The sequence below is a fragment of the Lycium barbarum genome, chromosome 7, assembly GCF_019175385.1.
Source record: "Lycium barbarum isolate Lr01 chromosome 7, ASM1917538v2, whole genome shotgun sequence".
Taxonomy (NCBI): Eukaryota; Viridiplantae; Streptophyta; class Magnoliopsida; order Solanales; family Solanaceae; genus Lycium; species Lycium barbarum.
This window is the reverse complement of record NC_083343.1, coordinates 52,282,777-52,305,794: the sequence shown is the minus strand read 5'-3', so window position 1 is coordinate 52,305,794 and position 23,018 is coordinate 52,282,777.

Below are 23,018 nucleotides of genomic sequence, written 5' to 3'. Positions count from 1 at the left end.
CCAATTCGTAAAAATCTCGTTTTGTAATTCCCGAAACTAATTTCCGAAATTCCAACTCTCACCCTCGGCCTTCCCCGATGTTTTTGCACCAATAGTTTCATAACCAACATAGGCATATTAACTAAAATCAAAGTATTGCCTTATAACATACAAGTCCTAATTATTTCCAAGACTTTCCAATTATGCGAAATGACGAGATATAACACATGGATTGTAGAAAATATGGTCAACTAGGTCATGAACGATGAATAGTGGCATTTTGAAAAATAGTTTGAATTGAGTTATGAATGTTGTTGTGTTGTGATATGAATGTGTTATAAATGGTATTAAGATCATGAACTAGACACTTTAGACGAATGGACGAAGTTGGGTGTTATGACCATGAATGTGGGTGAATTAGAGGCAAATTGAGGAATCTAGATAATGTGGATGATGTGAATGACTAATGGCCATTGTTATGATATTAATGAAGGTATAAACGCTAGCATTGGAAGGGAACATGCAAGTGTAGAATAGTTCGACGGAAAGGTATGTAAGGCTAACCCTTCTTTCATAAGGCATGGTTCTTGGCCAAATTCCTAATTCCTCTATATGAGTATGTTGTCTTCACATGGTTGACATTCCGAGCTCATAAGCTCACGACCCTTGATATGTACTATGATTATACTATGTTCCTCGTATGATGAGTAAGTCTATAATGTAGATGTAACGATAATGATGAGGATAGTAATGATGATGAGAGTAAAATAATACTAGAGATCCTTACGGGCTATGATATTTGTATATGTATGCCTATGAAGGGCTATGATAAGACCCCGAGCTTATGATGCCGGGTAAGACTATATGTATATGACTATGTTTAAAGTATGTATACGATTACGAAACGCGCGCACACCTCTGCAGATGGTACGGATAACCCTGACGCCTTGGTAGGGCCAGGTATGTATGATCTTCAGCCTTGGTTGGCCAAGTATGTATGACACACCGATCCTACGAGGTTGGGTATGCTATGTAAATACTATGTATATGATATGACTATGTATATAATATGAATATGAGTGTGATAAGACTTAGTAAGGGCATGTATACGAATATGAACACAAAGTGGTATGGCTATTATTATGGGATACGAACGACGATGTATGCAAGTAAGCGACATGATGATGATGATATTACTGTCTCCCCTCCTATGCTATTTCATATGATATCTATTATGTTTCTATATTGATGTTGATCATGCTTTACATACTCAGTACATTCTTCGTACTGACGTCCTTTTGTTTGTGGACGCTGCGTCATGCCCGCAGGTGCACAGGGAGACAGACTTGATCCATAGCTGCTTATTCAGAGATTGCATAGCAGAGCTCCATTTCTTTCGGAGCCGTAGCTTTTGGGTACTTATTCTTTTGCGTATATAATTATGGGCATAGCGGGGTCCTGTCCCGCTCATACGATATGCCATACTCTTAGAGGCTCGTAGTCATGTGTATGTGGGTAGAGATGTTTGGCCATGTCGGCCCATGTTTTGTATATCTTTTGTTAGCCACGTCTGCCTTGTACTTATGATGTGGCACAGATGCCTATGATATGTTAAATGATGATGGTCGTCTAATGGGATTAATATGATTAACGATAAGAAAAGCACGAATTGACTTATGGTTCACCTAGATGATATGTTATGTACGATAAGGGGGTGCCCGCGTGGGGTAGCACCGGGTGCTCATCGCGGCCCCCTAGCCGGGTCGTGACAAAAGTAGTATCAGAGCAGTTCAGTCCTAGGATATGTCTACGAGCCGTGTCTAGTAGAGTCTTGGTTATGGGTCTGTTGCGCGCCACACTTATAAACAAGAAGCTGCGGACATTTTAGGAATATATGACCTTCTTTCTTTATAAGAATCGTGCGATAGAGCTATGATGTAAGAAATTCTGGTTCCTTAATCGTGTGTTGTGTATTTCAGAGATGCCTAAAAAGAAAAAGGCTACGGCAGCCCAAAAGGGCAAGACGGTGGCAGAAAAGCGGGCTGAAAGAGCACCGCCACCGGTAGTAGAGGAAGATGAGTCCCAGAGTGCGGCTCAATCTCAGTCTTCCCAGATAGTGCCTATTACTGAGGAGCGTGAGGGAGCCTCAGCCCCAGCTCCAGCACCTCCAGCTCCTCCACCAAACGCTTCGGGTCAAGATGTCAAAGAGTCCATTAATTTGTAGACTCAGTTGGTTGCGGCCCAGACTCAGAGGCAGAGTTCAGGGCATGGTGACAGGGCTGTTAGTACAAGGGCCCGTGACTTCATTGCTTTGAAACCCCCAGAATTCTTTGGGTCGAAACTGGAGGAGGATCCCCAGGACTTTATTGATGGTATGCTAAGGACGCTCCGATTGATACATGATTCTGACACCGAATCGGTGGAGCTAGCGTCATATAGATTGAGGGATGTCTCAATCCAGTGGTATACGGTTTGGATGGATTCGCGGGGAGCCAATGCACCTCCACCGGTATGGCAAGAGTTTGTTGATGCTTTTCTCCGTCATTAATGCCCCCAGAAGTTCAGCGAGCTAGGGCAGATAAATTATTGAATCTGAGGCAAGGTAGCATGAGTGCTACAGAGTATAGTCTCCGCTTCAATTCCTTGGCTAGGTATGCTTCGGCCATGGTAGCGGATATGGGCGATCGGGTGCACCGGTTTGTGAAAGGCCTAGGGCCGCACTTGATGGATAAATGCTTAACTGCGTCCCTTCAGGATGGCATGGATATTGCACGCATTCAGGCACAGGCTCAGGAATTAGAGGAACACCTACAGCAGCGGAGAAATGAACGTGAGCAACATACGGGACATAGCAAGAGAGCTAGACCTTCAGGTTCGAGGAGCGAGTCCAGGGGTGGAGACAGACAGCAGCTTCCCAGCCATTCGGGCTATTCTATGACCAGTCCACCTCCACGGTTTTCAGGCCAGGGCCTTGATAGATCTGCTCGTTCAGGGCCGAGTCCGAGTTATACAGGACCTCAGTTCAGAGGTGATTTGGGCCAGTCAAGGCCACCCGTACCACCCTGTTCCCAGTGTGGGAAGATGCATTGGGGTCGATGCCGATTTGGTTCAGATGATTGCTATTCATGTGGTCGGCCAGACCATATTATGCGTGATTGCCCCTCAGTACATGGTAGAGGTAGGACCCAGCCATCAGGGTCGGTAGCCGGATCTTTGGCATCTGTACGCCCTACGGGGCCACGTTCACATGCGCCAGCTGGCCATGGTAGAGGCAGAGGGAGAGCTCCCAGTACTAGCGGTTCTCAGCACCGTATTTATGCTTTGGGTGGACGCCAAGATCTTGAGTCTTCTCCTGACGTAGTCACAGGTATATTATCGGTATTCTCTCATGATGTATATGCTTTGATTGACCCGGGCTCCACATTGTCTTATGTTACTCCATATATTGGGGGTCGGTTTATAGTCGAGCCGGAGTTGATCAAACCTTTTGGGGTGTCTACGCCCATTGGCGAATTGGTTATAGCTAGCCGAGTGTATAGAGATTGTGTAGTCATGATATGTGACCACCGTACTATAGCTGACTTGCATGAACTAAAGATGGTAGATTTTGATGTCATTATGGGCATGGATTGGTTGGCTTCTTGCGACGCCAATGTTGATTGTAGAATGAAAATGGTTCGCTTCCAGTTTCCGGGAGAACCAGTCTTAGAATGGAAAGGAAATACGGCGTCACCAAAAGGTAGGTTTATTTCCTATCTAAAGGCAAGGAAGATGATCACGAAAGGGTGCATTTATCACCTAGTACGAGTTCATGATGTAGAAGCTGAGTCGCCGACTGTTCAGTCAGTTTCGGTAGTGAACGAATTTCCGGATGTGTTCCCGGAAGAGCTTCCAGGCCTTCTTCCCGAGCGAGAGATCGATTTTGCGATTGATGTGTTGCCAGACACTAATCCCATATTTATTCATCCCTATAGGATGGCACCCGCAGAGTTGAAAGAGTTGAAGGAGCAATTAAAAGACTTGCTTGGAAAAGGCTTCATTAGGCCTAGTTCATCCCCGTGGGGAGCAGCCGTATTGTTCGTCCAGAAGAAGGATGGCTCCTTGAGAATGTGCATTGATTATCGGCAATTGAATAAAGTGACGATTAAGAACAAGTATCCCCTCCTGAGGATTGATGATTTATTTGATCAATTGCAAGGTGCCAAATGGTTTTCAAAGATTGATTTGAGGTCCGGGTATCACCAAGTAAGAGTTAGGGAGAAAGATATCCCTAAGACAACTTTCAGAACAAGATACGGTCATTTTGAGTTCCGAGTGATGTCGTTTGGGCTAACTAATGCACCGGCAGTGTTTATGGACTTAATGAACAATGTATTCAGGCCTTTTCTAGATCTATTCGTGATTGTATTCATCGATGACATCCTGGTGTATTCTAGATCCGAGGCAGAACATGTGGATCATTTGCGAATTATCCTTGGAGTTCTTCGAGCTCGAGAGTTATTCGCGAAGTTTTCCAAATGCGAGTTTTGGTTGAACTCAGTGGCATTTCTGGGCCACATTGTTGCAGCTGACGGTATTCGAGTGGAGCCAATGCACCTCCACCGGTATGGCAAGAGTTTGTTGATGCTTTTCTCCGTCATTAATGCCCCCAGAAGTTCAGCGAGCTAGGGCCGATAAATTATTGAATCTGAGGCAAGGTAGCATGAGTGCTACAGAGTATAGTCTCCGCTTCAATTCCTTGGCTAGGTATGCTTCGGCCATGGTAGCGAATATGGGCGATCGGGAGCACCGGTTTGTGAAAGGCCTAGGGCCACACTTGATGGATAAATGCTTAACTGCGTCCCTTCAGGATGGCATGGATATTGCACACATTCAGGCACATGCTCAGGAATTAGAGGAACACCTACAGCAGCGGAGAAATGAACGTGAGCAACATACGGGACATAGCAAGAGAGCTAGACCTTCAGGTTCGAGGAGCGAGTCCAGGGGTGGACACAGACAGCAGCTTCCCAGCCATTCAGGCTATTCTATGACCAGTCCACCTCCACGGTTTTCAGGCCAGGGCCTTGATAGATCTGTTCGTTCAGGGCCGAGTCCGAGTTATACAGGACCTCAGTTCAGAGGTGATTTGGGCCAGTCAAGGCCACCCGTACCACCGTGTTCCCAGTGTGGGAAGATGCATTGGGGTCGATGCCAATTTGGTTCAGATGATTGCTATTCATGTGGTCGGCCAGGCCATATTATGCGTGATTGCCCCTCAGTACATGGTAGAGGTAGGACCCAGCCATCAGGGTCGGTAGCCGGATCTTCGGCATCTGTACGCCCTACGGGGCCACGTTCACATGCGCCAGCTGGCCATGGTAGAGGCAGAGGGAGAGCTCCCAGTACTAGCGGTTCTCAGCACCGTATTTATGCTTTGGCTGGACGCCAAGATCTTGAGTCTTCTCCTGACGTAGTCACAGGTATATTATCGGTATTCTCTCATGATGTATATGCTTTGATTGACCCGGGCTCCACATTGTCTTATGTTACTCCATATATTGGGGGTCGGTTTATAGTCGAGCCGGAGTTGATCAAACCTTTTGGGGTGTCTACGCCCATTGGCGAATTGGTTATAGCTAGCCGAGTGTATAGAGATTGTGTAGTCATGATATGTGACCACCGTACTATAGCTGACTTGCATGAACTAAAGATGGTAGATTTTGATGTCATTATGGGCATGGATTGATTGGCTTCTTGCTACGCCAATGTTGATTGTAGAATGAAAATGGTTCGCTTCCAGTTTCCGGGAGAACCAGTCTTAGAATGGAAAGGAAATACGGCGTCACCAAAAGGTAGGTTTATTTCCTGTCTAAAGGCAAGGAAGATGATCACTAAAGGGTGCATTTATCACCTAGTACGAGTTCAAGATGTAGAAGCTGAGTCGCCGACTCTTCAGTCAGTTCCGGTAGTGAATGAATTTCCGGATGTGTTCCCGGAAGAGCTTCCAGGCCTTCCTCCCGAGCGAGAGATCGATTTTGCGATTGATGTGTTGCCAGACACTAATCCCATATTTATTCCTCTCTATAGGATGGCACCTACAGAGTTGAAAGAGTTGAAGGAGCAATTAAAAGACTTGCTTGGAAAAGGCTTCATTAGGCCTAGTTCATCCCCGTGGGGAGCACCCGTATTGTTCATCCAGAAGAAGGATGGCTCCTTAAGAGTGTGCATTGATTATCGGCAATTGAATAAAGTGACGATTAAGAACAAGTATCCCCTCCCGAGGATTGATGATTTATTTGATCAATTGCAAGGTGCCAAATGGTTTTCAAAGATTGATTTGAGGTCCGGGTATCACCAAGTAAGAGTTAGGGAGAAAGATATCCCTAAGACAGCTTTCAGAACAAGATACGGTCATTTTGAGTTTCGAGTGATGTCGTTTGGGCTAACTAATGCACCGACAGTGTTTATGGACTTAATGAACAATGTATTCAGGCCTTTTCTAGATCTATTCGTGATTGTATTCATCGATGACATCCTGGTGTATTCTAGATCCGAGGCAGAACCTGTGGATCATTTGCGAATTGTCCTTGGAGTTCTTCGAGCTCGAGGTTGGGTATGCTATGTAAATACTATGTATATGATATGACTATGTATATAATATGAATATGAGTGTGATAAGACTTAGTAAGGGCATGTATACGAATATGAACACAAAGTGGTATGGCTATTATTATGGGATACGAACGACGATGTATGCAAGTAAGCGACATGATGATGATGATATTACTGTCTCCCCTCCTATGCTATTTCATATGATATCTATTATGTTTCTATATTGATGTTGATCATGCTTTACATACTCAGTACATTCTTCGTACTGACGTCCTTTTGTTTGTGGACGCTGCGTCATGCCCGCAGGTGCACAGGGAGACAGACTTGATCCATAGCTGCTTATTCAGAGATTGCATAGCAGAGCTCCATTTCTTTCGGAGCCGTAGCTTTTGGGTACTTATTCTTTTGTGTATATAATTATGGGCATAGCGGGGTCCTGTCCCGCTCATACGATATGCCATACTCTTAGAGGCTCGTAGTCATGTGTATGTGGGTAGAGATGTTTGGCCATGTCGGCCCATGTTTTGTATATCTTTTGTTAGCCACGTCTGCCTTGTACTTATGATGTGGCACAGATGCCTATGATATGTTAAATGATGATGGTCGTCTAATGGGATTAATATGATTAACGATAAGAAAAGCACGAATTGACTTATGGTTCACCTAGATGATATGTTATGTACGATAAGGGGGTGCCCGCGTGGGGTAGCACCGGGTGCTCATCGCGGCCCCCTAGCCGGGTCGTGACAAAAGTAGTATCAGAGCAGTTCAGTCCTAGGATATGTCTACGAGCCGTGTCTAGTAGAGTCTTGGTTATGGGTCTGTTGCGCGCCACACTTATAAACAAGAAGCTGCGGACATTTCTGGGCCACATTGTTGCAGCTGACGGTATTCGAGTGGAGCCAATGCACCTCCACCGGTATGGCAAGAGTTTGTTAATGCTTTTCTCCGTCATTAATGCCCCCAGAAGTTCAGCGAGCTAGGGCCGATAAATTATTGAATCTGAGGCAAGGTAGCATGAGTGCTACAGAGTATAGTCTCCGCTTCAATTCCTTGGCTAGGTATGCTTCGGCCATGGTAGCGAATATGGGCGATCGGGAGCACCGGTTTGTGAAAGGCCTAGGGCCACACTTGATGGATAAATGCTTAACTGCGTCCCTTCAGGATGGCATGGATATTGCACACATTCAGGCACATGCTCAGGAATTAGAGGAACACCTACAGCAGCGGAGAAATGAACGTGAGCAACATACGGGACATAGCAAGAGAGCTAGACCTTCAGGTTCGAGGAGCGAGTCCAGGGGTGGACACAGACAGCAGCTTCCCAGCCATTCAGGCTATTCTATGACCAGTCCACCTCCACGGTTTTCAGGCCAGGGCCTTGATAGATCTGTTCGTTCAGGGCCGAGTCCGAGTTATACAGGACCTCAGTTCAGAGGTGATTTGGGCCAGTCAAGGCCACCCGTACCACCGTGTTCCCAGTGTGGGAAGATGCATTGGGGTCGATGCCAATTTGGTTCAGATGATTGCTATTCATGTGGTCGGCCAGGCCATATTATGCGTGATTGCCCCTCAGTACATGGTAGAGGTAGGACCCAGCCATCAGGGTCGGTAGCCGGATCTTCGGCATCTGTACGCCCTACGGGGCCACGTTCACATGCGCCAGCTGGCCATGGTAGAGGCAGAGGGAGAGCTCCCAGTACTAGCGGTTCTCAGCACCGTATTTATGCTTTGGCTGGACGCCAAGATCTTGAGTCTTCTCCTGACGTAGTCACAGGTATATTATCGGTATTCTCTCATGATGTATATGCTTTGATTGACCCGGGCTCCACATTGTCTTATGTTACTCCATATATTGGGGGTCGGTTTATAGTCGAGCCGGAGTTGATCAAACCTTTTGGGGTGTCTACGCCCATTGGCGAATTGGTTATAGCTAGCCGAGTGTATAGAGATTGTGTAGTCATGATATGTGACCACCGTACTATAGCTGACTTGCATGAACTAAAGATGGTAGATTTTGATGTCATTATGGGCATGGATTGATTGGCTTCTTGCTACGCCAATGTTGATTGTAGAATGAAAATGGTTCGCTTCCAGTTTCCGGGAGAACCAGTCTTAGAATGGAAAGGAAATACGGCGTCACCAAAAGGTAGGTTTATTTCCTGTCTAAAGGCAAGGAAGATGATCACTAAAGGGTGCATTTATCACCTAGTACGAGTTCAAGATGTAGAAGCTGAGTCGCCGACTCTTCAGTCAGTTCCGGTAGTGAGTGAATTTCCGGATGTGTTCCCGGAAGAGCTTCCAGGCCTTCCTCCCGAGCGAGAGATCGATTTTGCGATTGATGTGTTGCCAGACACTAATCCCATATTTATTCCTCTCTATAGGATGGCACCTACAGAGTTGAAAGAGTTGAAGGAGCAATTAAAAGACTTGCTTGGAAAAGGCTTCATTAGGCCTAGTTCATCCCCGTGGGGAGCACCCGTATTGTTCATCCAGAAGAAGGATGGCTCCTTAAGAGTGTGCATTGATTATCGGCAATTGAATAAAGTGACGATTAAGAACAAGTATCCCCTCCCGAGGATTGATGATTTATTTGATCAATTGCAAGGTGCCAAATGGTTTTCAAAGATTGATTTGAGGTCCGGGTATCACCAAGTAAGAGTTAGGGAGAAAGATATCCCTAAGACAGCTTTCAGAACAAGATACGGTCATTTTGAGTTTCGAGTGATGTCGTTTGGGCTAACTAATGCACCGACAGTGTTTATGGACTTAATGAACAATGTATTCAGGCCTTTTCTAGATCTATTCGTGATTGTATTCATCGATGACATCCTGGTGTATTCTAGATCCGAGGCAGAACCTGTGGATCATTTGCGAATTGTCCTTGGAGTTCTTCGAGCTCGAGGTTGGGTATGCTATGTAAATACTATGTATATGATATGACTATGTATATAATATGAATATGAGTGTGATAAGACTTAGTAAGGGCATGTATACGAATATGAACACAAAGTGGTATGGCTATTATTATGGGATACGAACGACGATGTATGCAAGTAAGCGACATGATGATGATGATATTACTGTCTCCCCTCCTATGCTATTTCATATGATATCTATTATGTTTCTATATTGATGTTGATCATGCTTTACATACTCAGTACATTCTTCGTACTGACGTCCTTTTGTTTGTGGACGCTGCGTCATGCCCGCAGGTGCACAGGGAGACAGACTTGATCCATAGCTGCTTATTCAGAGATTGCATAGCAGAGCTCCATTTCTTTCGGAGCCGTAGCTTTTGGGTACTTATTCTTTTGCGTATATAATTATGGGCATAGCGGGGTCCTGTCCCGCTCATACGATATGCCATACTCTTAGAGGCTCGTAGTCATGTGTATGTGGGTAGAGATGTTTGGCCATGTCGGCCCATGTTTTGTATATCTTTTGTTAGCCACGTCTGCCTTGTACTTATGATGTGGCACAGATGCCTATGATATGTTAAATGATGATGGTCGTCTAATGGGATTAATATGATTAACGATAAGAAAAGCACGAATTGACTTATGGTTCACCTAGATGATATGTTATGTACGATAAGGGGGTGCCCGCGTGGGGTAGCACCGGGTGCTCATCGCGGCCCCCTAGCCGGGTCGTGACAAAAGTAGTATCAGAGCAGTTCAGTCCTAGGATATGTCTACGAGCCGTGTCTAGTAGAGTCTTGGTTATGGGTCTGTTGCGCGCCACACTTATAAACAAGAAGCTGCGGACATTTCTGGGCCACATTGTTGCAGCTGACGGTATTCGAGTGGAGCCAATGCACCTCCACCGGTATGGCAAGAGTTTGTTGATGCTTTTCTCCGTCATTAATGCCCCCAGAAGTTCAGCGAGCTAGGGCCGATAAATTATTGAATCTGAGGCAAGGTAGCATGAGTGCTACAGAGTATAGTCTCCGCTTCAATTCCTTGGCTAGGTATGCTTCGGCCATGGTAGCGAATATGGGCGATCGGGAGCACCGGTTTGTGAAAGGCCTAGGGCCACACTTGATGGATAAATGCTTAACTGCGTCCCTTCAGGATGGCATGGATATTGCACACATTCAGGCACATGCTCAGGAATTAGAGGAACACCTACAGCAGCGGAGAAATGAACGTGAGCAACATACGGGACATAGCAAGAGAGCTAGACCTTCAGGTTCGAGGAGCGAGTCCAGGGGTGGACACAGACAGCAGCTTCCCAGCCATTCAGGCTATTCTATGACCAGTCCACCTCCACGGTTTTCAGGCCAGGGCCTTGATAGATCTGTTCGTTCAGGGCCGAGTCCGAGTTATACAGGACCTCAGTTCAGAGGTGATTTGGGCCAGTCAAGGCCACCCGTACCACCGTGTTCCCAGTGTGGGAAGATGCATTGGGGTCGATGCCAATTTGGTTCAGATGATTGCTATTCATGTGGTCGGCCAGGCCATATTATGCGTGATTGCCCCTCAGTACATGGTAGAGGTAGGACCCAGCCATCAGGGTCGGTAGCCGGATCTTCGGCATCTGTACGCCCTACGGGGCCACGTTCACATGCGCCAGCTGGCCATGGTAGAGGCAGAGGGAGAGCTCCCAGTACTAGCGGTTCTCAGCACCGTATTTATGCTTTGGCTGGACGCCAAGATCTTGAGTCTTCTCCTGACGTAGTCACAGGTATATTATCGGTATTCTCTCATGATGTATATGCTTTGATTGACCCGGGCTCCACATTGTCTTATGTTACTCCATATATTGGGGGTCGGTTTATAGTCGAGCCGGAGTTGATCAAACCTTTTGGGGTGTCTACGCCCATTGGCGAATTGGTTATAGCTAGCCGAGTGTATAGAGATTGTGTAGTCATGATATGTGACCACCGTACTATAGCTGACTTGCATGAACTAAAGATGGTAGATTTTGATGTCATTATGGGCATGGATTGATTGGCTTCTTGCTACGCCAATGTTGATTGTAGAATGAAAATGGTTCGCTTCCAGTTTCCGGGAGAACCAGTCTTAGAATGGAAAGGAAATACGGCGTCACCAAAAGGTAGGTTTATTTCCTGTCTAAAGGCAAGGAAGATGATCACTAAAGGGTGCATTTATCACCTAGTACGAGTTCAAGATGTAGAAGCTGAGTCGCCGACTCTTCAGTCAGTTCCGGTAGTGAGTGAATTTCCGGATGTGTTCCCGGAAGAGCTTCCAGGCCTTCCTCCCGAGCGAGAGATCGATTTTGCGATTGATGTGTTGCCAGACACTAATCCCATATTTATTCCTCTCTATAGGATGGCACCTACAGAGTTGAAAGAGTTGAAGGAGCAATTAAAAGACTTGCTTGGAAAAGGCTTCATTAGGCCTAGTTCATCCCCGTGGGGAGCACCCGTATTGTTCATCCAGAAGAAGGATGGCTCCTTAAGAGTGTGCATTGATTATCGGCAATTGAATAAAGTGACGATTAAGAACAAGTATCCCCTCCCGAGGATTGATGATTTATTTGATCAATTGCAAGGTGCCAAATGGTTTTCAAAGATTGATTTGAGGTCCGGGTATCACCAAGTAAGAGTTAGGGAGAAAGATATCCCTAAGACAGCTTTCAGAACAAGATACGGTCATTTTGAGTTTCGAGTGATGTCGTTTGGGCTAACTAATGCACCGACAGTGTTTATGGACTTAATGAACAATGTATTCAGGCCTTTTCTAGATCTATTCGTGATTGTATTCATCGATGACATCCTGGTGTATTCTAGATCCGAGGCAGAACCTGTGGATCATTTGCGAATTGTCCTTGGAGTTCTTCGAGCTCGAGAGTTATTCGCGAAGTTTTCCAAATGCGAGTTTTGGTTGAACTCAGTGGCATTTCTGGGCCACATTGTTGCAGCTGACGGTATTCGAGTGGATAGCCAAAAGATTGAGGGAGTGAAGACTTGGCCAAGTCCCACGACCCCTACGGAGGTTCGTAGCTTTTTGGGCTTAGCAGGTTATTACAGAAGATTTGTTGAGGGTTTCTCTTCTATTTCTGCACCGCTCACCAAGTTGACTCAGAAGTCAGCTAAGTTTAAATGGATAGATGCTTGCGAGCGTAGTTTCAAAGAGTTGAAAGACCGACTGACTTCAGTGTTAGGCCCCGTGTTTTCGTACGATTGGAAATCGAGAAATAACTATGACTCGGGTGTTAGAAGGACCTAATTTAATTTTTTTGTGAATATGACTATGTTGGTTGTGAAATCTTTAATGCTAAGACCTCGGGGAAGGCCGAGGATAAATTTGGAATTTCGGAAATTAGTTTCGGGAATTACAAATCGGGACTTTTCAAGAATTGGGCCAAAGAAATAGAAATTTCAATTGAAGCCCAAAGGAAAGAGAAGGGGCCGGCCAAGCCCATTTTAAAAGGGTCATGTGCTATGCACATGACCCCAAAAGGATATATACTATGAAGACTTAACAATTCTAGATCAAATTCATAAATCAAGAACACCCACAAAAAAAGGGGTTTCGGCCGAACCCACAAAGAAGAGAGAAAGAAAAATTTCCAAGTTTGATTAGTGATCCAAAAATCCAAGTTTTCACATATTTGTGAAGTACTCAAGGCCCTGTTCAACGGAGTATAATTAGTTTGGCGTAAGAACGACGTTTGCGACAAGTCGGGGTTTCAAGGAAAGGTAAGAATTTTGCCCCTTTCATGTTATAGAATTGATATGAATGTGTTAAGGATTGAGAATAGATGGGAATCCCGTAATTTTGATGTAAATAGAAAGCTATGGGTGTGTGTGTAAGTTGGTTGTTGGCCGTGAGCCATAGAGAGACAAAATAATTTGAATTGATCTTGTTTAAGTTGGTATAATGTGTTGTTGTGACCCTTATGTCGTAAATGATTGATTGTTGAAGTAAATTGGCGGTGGAAAACGAATTCGGATATTATCGGAAAGTGTATATCCTTGGTATCTTTATGTATAGCAATGTATATTTTAGGTGCTATAGACTTTAAATATGAATCTATAACGATGTTGACGAATTCGGAATGAAATAATGCGAGTTAGAATGTTCGTAGTGCATTTTTGGATGTTTTGAAGACTTAGGGAAATAATTGATTTTGGTGCAAGTTCGTGTATGATTTGAATTGTAATTAGAATGTGGTTGTATAAGTTTGAATGTGGGAATGAATACAAATAGGTAGATATAGAATTGGAATTTTGGAAGTTTGAATGAAAGTTGCCAACTTAGGCAATAAAGTAGAACTTTAAAGCTAGAATGGTTTGATTGTTGTTTGTTTTGGTTGTTGATGTGTGGGCTGTTGTAGTTGATGAATTTGGAGCCGAGTTACGCCTCGGGGATGTTAGATTTATAGGGGAAATGCTGCCGAAATTTCGGTAGCCAAAAATGAAATTAAAGGCAATTTTAAGCCTAAGAATCTCAATTGGTAACTTTGACCATTTGCAGATTTTTGACAAATCGGGACAGGACTTTTGGAGGAGCTTACGACATCTGTGAGGTATGTAAAGCTTCCCACTCTTTCATTTGGCGTATCCTAGTGTACTGGTAGAATATGAGACCTCCCGGAGCATTTCTGCTCCTCGAAACCCGATCCACAGAAAAGTTACTATTCATTCAATTCAATTGAAGCCTAAAGGCTCCATTTTGGCTAGAATGCCACTATTCGTCCGAAACCTATCGAAATGTGGTCGGGTAACCTAGAAATGATTATGTATGACCTTTGGCGTATAAATGCTCGTAAAAATATGTTCGCCACCTCACTTTGACTCGAGGTGGGCCCGCTACCCCAAAATGCCCGATTTGCCCCTTCGGGCCACTTTTGAGGATAAGGTTGGATAAGCCACTTATGGTCTTTGGAACGTCCTCTTGCGGGACACACGTTGAACAATTCGATACGCCAATCTATGTTTTGAACTCTAGGCAGCATTTTGGAAACGTTTTGTGAAAGGAAACCTTATGTCGACTAAGTATTCGACTATTTTGTATTATGATATGATTTATGAGTTTACTTTGTTTTGAAAGACTATTTTGAAATACGATTTGCATTTGTTTGCTCACGACTCCGCTCGTGCCTTATTATGACTTCGTTCACCGGTTCCCGGGCCGGTTTTGATTCGTGCGCTTTATGATAATTCGGCCGTATGCTGTGTTACGGTTCCCGAGGCTTCGCCATAGGGCCGGGTTCCGTTTGGAGTTATGATGTGATATGGCTCGTGATGCGATACGCTCACCGACGATTGTGATTGTGTTCGGGGATGTACGGAGATTTGAAACCTTCTGGTGTTATGCTGTGTGTGGCGTCAGCGTCGGAGTGGCGACCACGTTCTTAAGCGTTCGCATGATTTCATTTGCATAATATATACGTATATGATTTCGATCCAGATTTTTACATACTAGTTGGTACTCCACTTTGACATTTGATTTGCTTTCGATTTTGATCTATATTTCTGTACTCCGTGCTTTACATACTCAGTACATAGTTCGTACTGACCCCCTTTCTTCGGGGGCTGCGTTTTATGCCCGCAGGTGCAGATATCGGTGATCCTCCGCAGTAGGCTCCACTTCTTGCTTTCCGGAGTACTCTTACTTGGTCCGGAGTCCACTCTTGGTACAGACTACTCTACTCTGTATATACTTTGTATATTTGACAGTTTGGGTACGGCGGGGCCCTGTCTCGCCATATGTTATGTTTTGAATTCGTAGAGGCCTGTAGTCATCTTTGTGGGGCGAGGGTCCTACGTATGTTTGTCTGATTTTGTTATCCGGTCTTAAAGCGGTCCGTTTGTTATGATGGCCCCAAATGGCCTTTATGCTTATGTTTGCACTTTCGACCGGCGATGTCTATTCCGCCGTTTCGTTTGTATTTGATATGGCAATTTGTTTGATATGACCGCTTAAGACATATTTTCGATATAGATTATGTTTGATCTAATCTTTGTAAAATTCTGAAATAAGTTTGGATTTGGAAACGAATATGCGATTTGGTCTGGGTACCCAGCTAGGGTGCCAGTCGCGGCCCACGGGGCTGGGTCGTGACATTCAGCCCCAGTCTTGACACTTCCAGAGGGATTTGAAGGATATGTTATTTATTGTGATGCTTCAGGCGTCGAGCTAGGCTGTGTATTGATGCAAAATGGTAAGGTGATTGCGTATGCTTCTAGACAATTACGGAAACATGAACAGAACTATCCAACCCACGATTTAGAATTAGCCGCAGTGGTCCATGCATTAAAGATATGGCGACATTATTTATATGGTGTCCATGTGGATGGTTATACAGATCATAAGAGCCTTCAGTATATCTTCAAGCAGAAAGAGTTGAATTTGCGACAACGACGATGGTTGGAGTTGCTAAAGGATTACGATGTTGATATCTTGTATCACCCCGGAAAGGCTAACGTTGTGGTTGACGCTCTTAGCCGCAGATCCATGGGAAGTCTAAGTGATGTACGACCAGAAAAGAAAGAGATGGCCCGTGATCTTCAGCAGTTAGCTAGCCTAGGAGTCCGAGTGGTGGACTCAGGTAGCAGCGGAGCTACTATTCAGAATTCAGCAGTTTCATCGTTAGTAGCGGAAGTAAAAGAGCGACAATATGAGGATCCCATGCTAATGCAGTACAGAGATACACTTCCTCAGAAGGAGGAGTCATCATTTGACATTTCGGAAGACGGAGTTCTCCGATGTCGAGGCAGGTTATGTGTTCCCGATGTGGCAGGTCTAAGCCATCAGATTTTGAGAGAAGCTCATTGTTACCGTTACTCCGTTCACCCCGGAGCGACGAAAATGTATCATGATCTTAAGACTATATATTGGTGGAATGGGATGAAGAAAGACGTAGCGGAATTCGTAGCTCAGTGTCCTAATTGCCAACAAGTGAAGATAGAACACCAAAAGTCGGGTGGCTTATTGCAAGCTATAGAAATCCCAACTTGGAAGTGGGAAGTGATTAATATGGATTTCATTACAGGGTTACCCCGTTCTCGACGTAAATATGATTCTATATGGGTGATCTGGATAGACTCACAAAGTCAGCGCATTTCTTACCGGTCAGAACGACCTATATGGCAGAAGATTATGCCAAGCTTTATCTTAAAAAGATAGTGAGACTCCATGGCGTTCCGGTATCTATTATATCCGATAGAGGAACTCAGTTTACAGCCAAGTATTGGAGGTCTTTCCAAGAAGGTTTAGGGACCCAAGTGCGCCTAAGCACGACATTTCACCCACAGACCGATGGGCAAGCTGAACGTACTTTTCAGACTCTTGAAGATATGTTACGGGCATGTATGATAGATTTTGGAGGAAATTGGGATGACCATTTGCCACTCATTGAGTTTGCTTACAATAACAGTTATCATTCTAGCATCCAAATGGCGCTGTATGAGGCTCTATATGGGCGAAAGTGTAGATCCCCAATTGGGTGGTTTGAAACCGGAGAAGCTAAGTTGATAGGGCCAGACTTGGTCCAGCAAGCAATAGAGAAAGTCAAGCTCATACAAGATCGGCTGTTAGCGGCTCAAAGTCGCCAGAAGTCCTATGCGGATAATCGTTGAAGGGACTTAGAGTTCCAAGTTAAGGATTGGGTATTCTTGAAAGTGTCGCCAATGAAAGGCGTTATGAGATTTGGCAAAAAGGGGAAGCTCAGTCCCCGGTATATCGGACCCTATGAGATTGTGCGCAAAATAGGCAAAGTGACCTATGAGCTAGATCTACCTCCAGATTTGGAGTCAGTCCATCCAGTATTTCATGTCTCGATGCTTCGGAAGTGTGTTGGAGATCCTACGAGGATCGTCCCAGTAAATGATATTCAGGTGATAGAAAAGCTAACTTATGATGAAATACCCATTGCCATATTAGATAGGCAAGTACGGAGGCTTAGAAACAAAGAAGTGGCCTCAATTAAAGTTCTGTGGAGAAATAACAATCGAGAGGAAATGACATGGGAAGCAGAAGAGAATATGCGATCCAAATACCCACATTTATTTCAGCCCTTGGAAGAAGTCTAAGATGAGACGTCAAAATCATAAGGTATGCATGTTTTCCTTTAGTACATTCAGGTCGTGTGTGGCCAAATTTCTAGTGTTGTTGTATTATTGCCCTGTGAGGCATTGTTATTGTGGGTTGTTGTGACAGGGTGGTAGTGCCACATTACAGAGGAAACTCTGGCGAAATTTTTATAAAATTCCCCAAGCCTTTAACATTCGAGGACGAATGTTCCTAAGGGGGGTAGAATGTTACACCTTGGAAAATTTTCCGTTGGTACGCAAGTGGATAAACGAGTGATGAATATGAGTGCATGATGTCTATGAGCAAGAAACGACGTTGATAACCTTAGGCGAGATTTCGATGGTATCCGATGTGAGACGAAGAAGTTGGCTAAGTTAAGATGAGATACAAGGTGAGCAATGCATGTGCATGGACGGGGGTGATTAAAAATGAGAAGTCTAAGAAATATGGGAAGTTGCAGAATTGCAACTGCCCAGTGGTCGTATATTGCAAAATACGGATCGTAAAGTGCAATACGGTCCGTAAACTGGCAGTCGTAAACTGCCATGCAAGGCTTCGACTTTCAGCCAGCCGAGGAAATGGTTAAATACGACCTGGTGGACGGACCGTAAAGTGATTTACGGCCCGTAAACCATGGTCGTAAACCACCATGAAGGCAGCCCAGCTTCTGGTTCTGGAAATGGCTAAATACGCCCATGGAGGACGAGCCGTATAGTGGAATACGGTCCGTAAACCTCCATGGACGACCACTGTTCACCCAGCACAGATTTTCCAATTCATTAAATATGAGGATCAAGACTTATTTTATTTCATTACAACATTACACCACTTCTCTCTACATTTATTATATGATTTTTCAAGGATTATAAGCCATCAATAACATTAAGACAAGTGAATCAAGTGTAAGCAAGCCATTAAATACCATTCAAGTCAAGAAATGCAAATGGAGAAAAATTAGGGTTTTGCTCAAAGAGGAGTATTATCAACCAAATCTTGTTCCTACAACTTCTAAGGTAAGATTCATGATTTTTACATGATGTTTAAGGTATTGGAGAATTAAAGTACATGGATTGTAGAAAATATGGTCAACTAGGTCATGAACGATGAATAGTGGCATTTTGAAAAATAGTTTGAATTGAGTTATGAATGTTGTTGTGTTGTGATATGAATGTGTTATAAATGGTATTAAGATCATGAACTAGACACTTTAGACGAATGGACGAAGTTGGGTGTTATGACCATGAATGTGGGTGAATTAGAGGCAAATTGAGAAATCTAGATAATGTGGATGATGTGAATGACTAATGGCCATTGTTTTGATATTAATGAAGGTATAAACGCTAGCATTGGAAGGGAACGTGCAAGTGTAGAATAGTTCGACAGAAAGGTATGTAAGGCTAACCCTTCTTTCATAAGGCATGGTTCTTGGCCAAATTCCTAATTCCTCTATATGAGTATGTTGTCTTCACATGGTTGATATTCCGAGCTCATAAGCTCACGACCCTTGATATGTACTATGATTATACTATGTTCCTCGTATGACGAGTAAGTCTATAATGTAGATGTAACGATAATGATGAGGATAGTAATGATGATGAGAGTAAAATGAGACTAGAGATGCTTACGGGCTATGATATATGTATATGTATGCCTATGAAGGGCTATGATAAGACCCCGAGCTTATGATGCCGGGTAAGACTATATGTATATGACTATGTATAAAGTATGTATACGATTACGAAATGCGCGCACACCTCTGGAGATGGTACGGATAACCCTAACGCCTTGGTAGGGCCAGGTATGTATGATCTTGAGCCTTGGTTGGCCAAGTATGTATGACACACCGATCCTACGAGGTTAGGTATGCTATGTAAATACTATGTATATGATATGACTATGTATATAATATGAATATGAGTGTGATAAGACTTAGTAAGGGCATGTATACGAATATGAACACAAAGTGGTATGGCTATTATTATGGGATACGAACGACGATGTATGCAAGTAAGCGACATGATGATGATGATATTACTGTCTCCCCTCCTATGCTATTTCATATGATATCTATTATGCTTCTATATTGATGTTGATCATGATTTACATACTCAGTACATTCTTCGTACTGACGTCCTTTTGTTTGTGGACGCTGCGTCATGCCCGCAGGTGCACAGGGAGACAGACTTGATCCATAGCTGCTTATTCAGAGATTGCATAGCAGAGCTCCATTTCTTTCGGAGCCATAGCTTTTGGGTACTTATTCTTTTGCGTATATAATTATGGGCATAGCGGGGTCCTGTCCCGCTCATACGATATGTCATACTCTTAGAGGCTCGTAGTCATGTGTTTGTGGGTAGAGATGTTCGGCCATGTCGGCCCATGTTTTGTATATCTTTTGTTAGCCACGTCGGCCTTGTACTTATGATGTGGCACAGATGCCTATGATATGTTAAATGATGATGGTCGTCTAATGGGATCAATATGATTAACGATAAGAAAACCACGAATTGACTTATGGTTCACCTAGATGGTATGTTATGTACGATAAGGCGGTGCCCGGGTGGGGTAGCACCGGGTGCTTGTCGCGGCCCCCTAGCCGGGTCGTGACACTCGGGGTGTGACAACTTACGAATGCAATAAGATCCCTGAACGAAGGGAAGCTTAGTCCCCGATACATTAGGCCTTATGAGATTGTGTGCAAAATAGGTAAGGTGGCGTATGAATTAGATCTACCTCCTGAATTGGAGTCAGTCCACCTAGTTTTCCATGTCTCGATGCTTCGTAAATATGTTGGAAACCCTACTAGGATCGTGCCAGTAAATGATGTTCAAGTGACGAAAAAATTGATTTATGAAGAGGTACCCATTGCAATATTAGATAGGCAAGTACAGAGATTTCGAAATGAAGAAGTGGCCTTAGTTAAGGTCTTATGGTAAAATAACAACTGAGAAGAATGACTCGAGAAGCAGAAGAAAATATGAAATCCAAGTGTCCGCATTTGTTTCAGCCTCAGAAGACATTCGAGACGAAACATCAAGATTATGAGGTATGTATGATTTCTTTTTATGTATATGGGTCGCGTGTGGCCAATTTATATTGCTATTGTGTTTTGGCCCGGTGAGGCAATATTATTGTAGGATGTTGTGACAGGATGGTAGTGCCATATTACAGGGGAAACTCTAGCGAAATTTTTGTAGAATTCCCGGATAGTTTAACATTCGAGGACGAATGTTCCCAAGGGGGGAAGAATGTTATACCTCGAAATGTTTTTCCGTTCATGCACAATGAATAGACTGACAAAGAGTATGACTTATGCGATGTTTTGTTAAGTAAGAAATAGCGTCAAATCAAAATTTTAAAGACATTGGAGGTGAGGCAAGAAAGTTGTCAAGGAAGGCAAGGCATACGTTGTGTATCGGAAAGAATTATGAGTAACGAGTCAATGATGATTTACTGATGCTTTGGAGAAGCGTAATAAGGTCCCTTAGATTAGTATTGAAGTGTTAAACAAGTGTTAAGACGGTTCCATAAGGATTGGAGATCAAACGAGTTGACGAGAACGAAATCGAAACAGCTGGGCATTATACGGCCCAACATACTGGCCGTATAAATTATATAGGCCGTATGTTGGTCCGTATATCCTTGACGGGTCAGATTTTTGTGTATTAATAAGGGACCCAAGTTCATTTCATTTCATTTCCCATTTCACTCCCCTTCTCTCTAGAACACTCTAGAATTCTCTCCACTCTTCAACTACAAGAATCAAAGAGAAAACCATGATCAACAACATCAAACCCACAAAATCAAGTGGATGAAACCTATCAGAGTTCATCTACACCAAGAAATCTCAAGGGAAGTGAGCTAGGGTTTGGGTGCAAGAAGAGAAGTTCCACTCAAGTCTTATTCTCCATCATCTAAGGTGAGTTTTATGATCATTCCATGTTGTTTAAGGTATTGGCAGGCTAAGACACTTGAATTGTAGAAAGATATAGAAAATGGGTCATGAATGTGTGAATAGTGTCACTGTTGAGTAGTAGTTTGGGATGAATTACGAATTTTGGTATGTTGTGATTGTAAGTATGTTCTGAAAGACATTTAGAATATGGAATAAGTATTATATGTGAGAGAATGCAATAATGAATTATGACCATGATTATGGAGAAATTGGTGTGAAATTACGAAATGTGGGTAATATAGACGAATGATTATTGTTTTTTACGATATTGTGAATGTTGTTATGAATGTTTGGGAGTTGATATAGAATATGGAAAAAGTTGTATAAACAAAGGAAATGCTGTCCAATTTTCTTTAGCTTTAGTAGGTACATTTAAGTAATCGATTAGCTAATGTTCATGCGACTTCTCTTGAAGGTAGAAACGTGGGCATCGAAGGAGAACAAGCAAGTGATAGATTAGTTAAACGTAAAAGGTATGTGAGGCTATTACTTTCTTTCTATGGCATGAATCCGATGGTATGATTTTTCCTTCTTCTCCATGAATCCTCTATATCCCGGAAAACTAATAGCCTACTATGTTCATGAATAGCCATATGAGATGAGAGATATATCTTGAGTTCAATAATGATGATGATGAGTTAAGTATAAAGATTCTAGAGTTCATGATATGATGTTCCTATAAAGCTAAAGATGCTTTTTATTGTATACACTCACCTTATAGACTATTTCCTTCAAGGTGAGGCAAAATACTTATAAATGTCCATAATGGAATTGGGGGTTCACGACCTTATGTCACCTCGACATAGTCATAGTTGCCTTCAAGTTCTAATGTATGTTTTTAATGATAAATGTATAATGATGCGAAGTCATGATATGTCTATGCGATGATCAATAATGTAAGTTTATAATATGCCTATGCCATGTATGAAAATGTTGAGTTACGATGGGTATATGATGATATGATTCCACCGTGCCTAGATGGCCGGACATGTCACCGCTAATGCGGGATGCTTATGATTACACCGTGCCTAGATGGCCGGACATGTCACCGCTAATGTGGGCTGCTAATGATTACATCGTGCCTAGATGGCCAGACATGTCACCGCTAATGCGGGCTGCTTATGATTACATCGTGCCTAGAGGGCCGGACATGACACCACTAGTGGGCGGCATATGATAGTTACCCGGATGTGGGTTAACGATGATGATTTATACGATACAATGATGTACGTACTATAATGATACATGTACTACTACTATGTATATGATATATGTATGGAATTTATCCACTCGTAAAAGTTACTCAGGTTGTATCTTTACCTTATGACTTATGATTTCTCTTTTATGTTCATTTCATTCATGCCTTACATACTCAGTACAATATTCGTACTGACGTCCGTTTTCTTTGGATGCTGTGTTCATGCCCACAGGTAGACAGGAAGACGGTGCAGATCCATAGGAGCCACCAACAGATTTACAGGAGC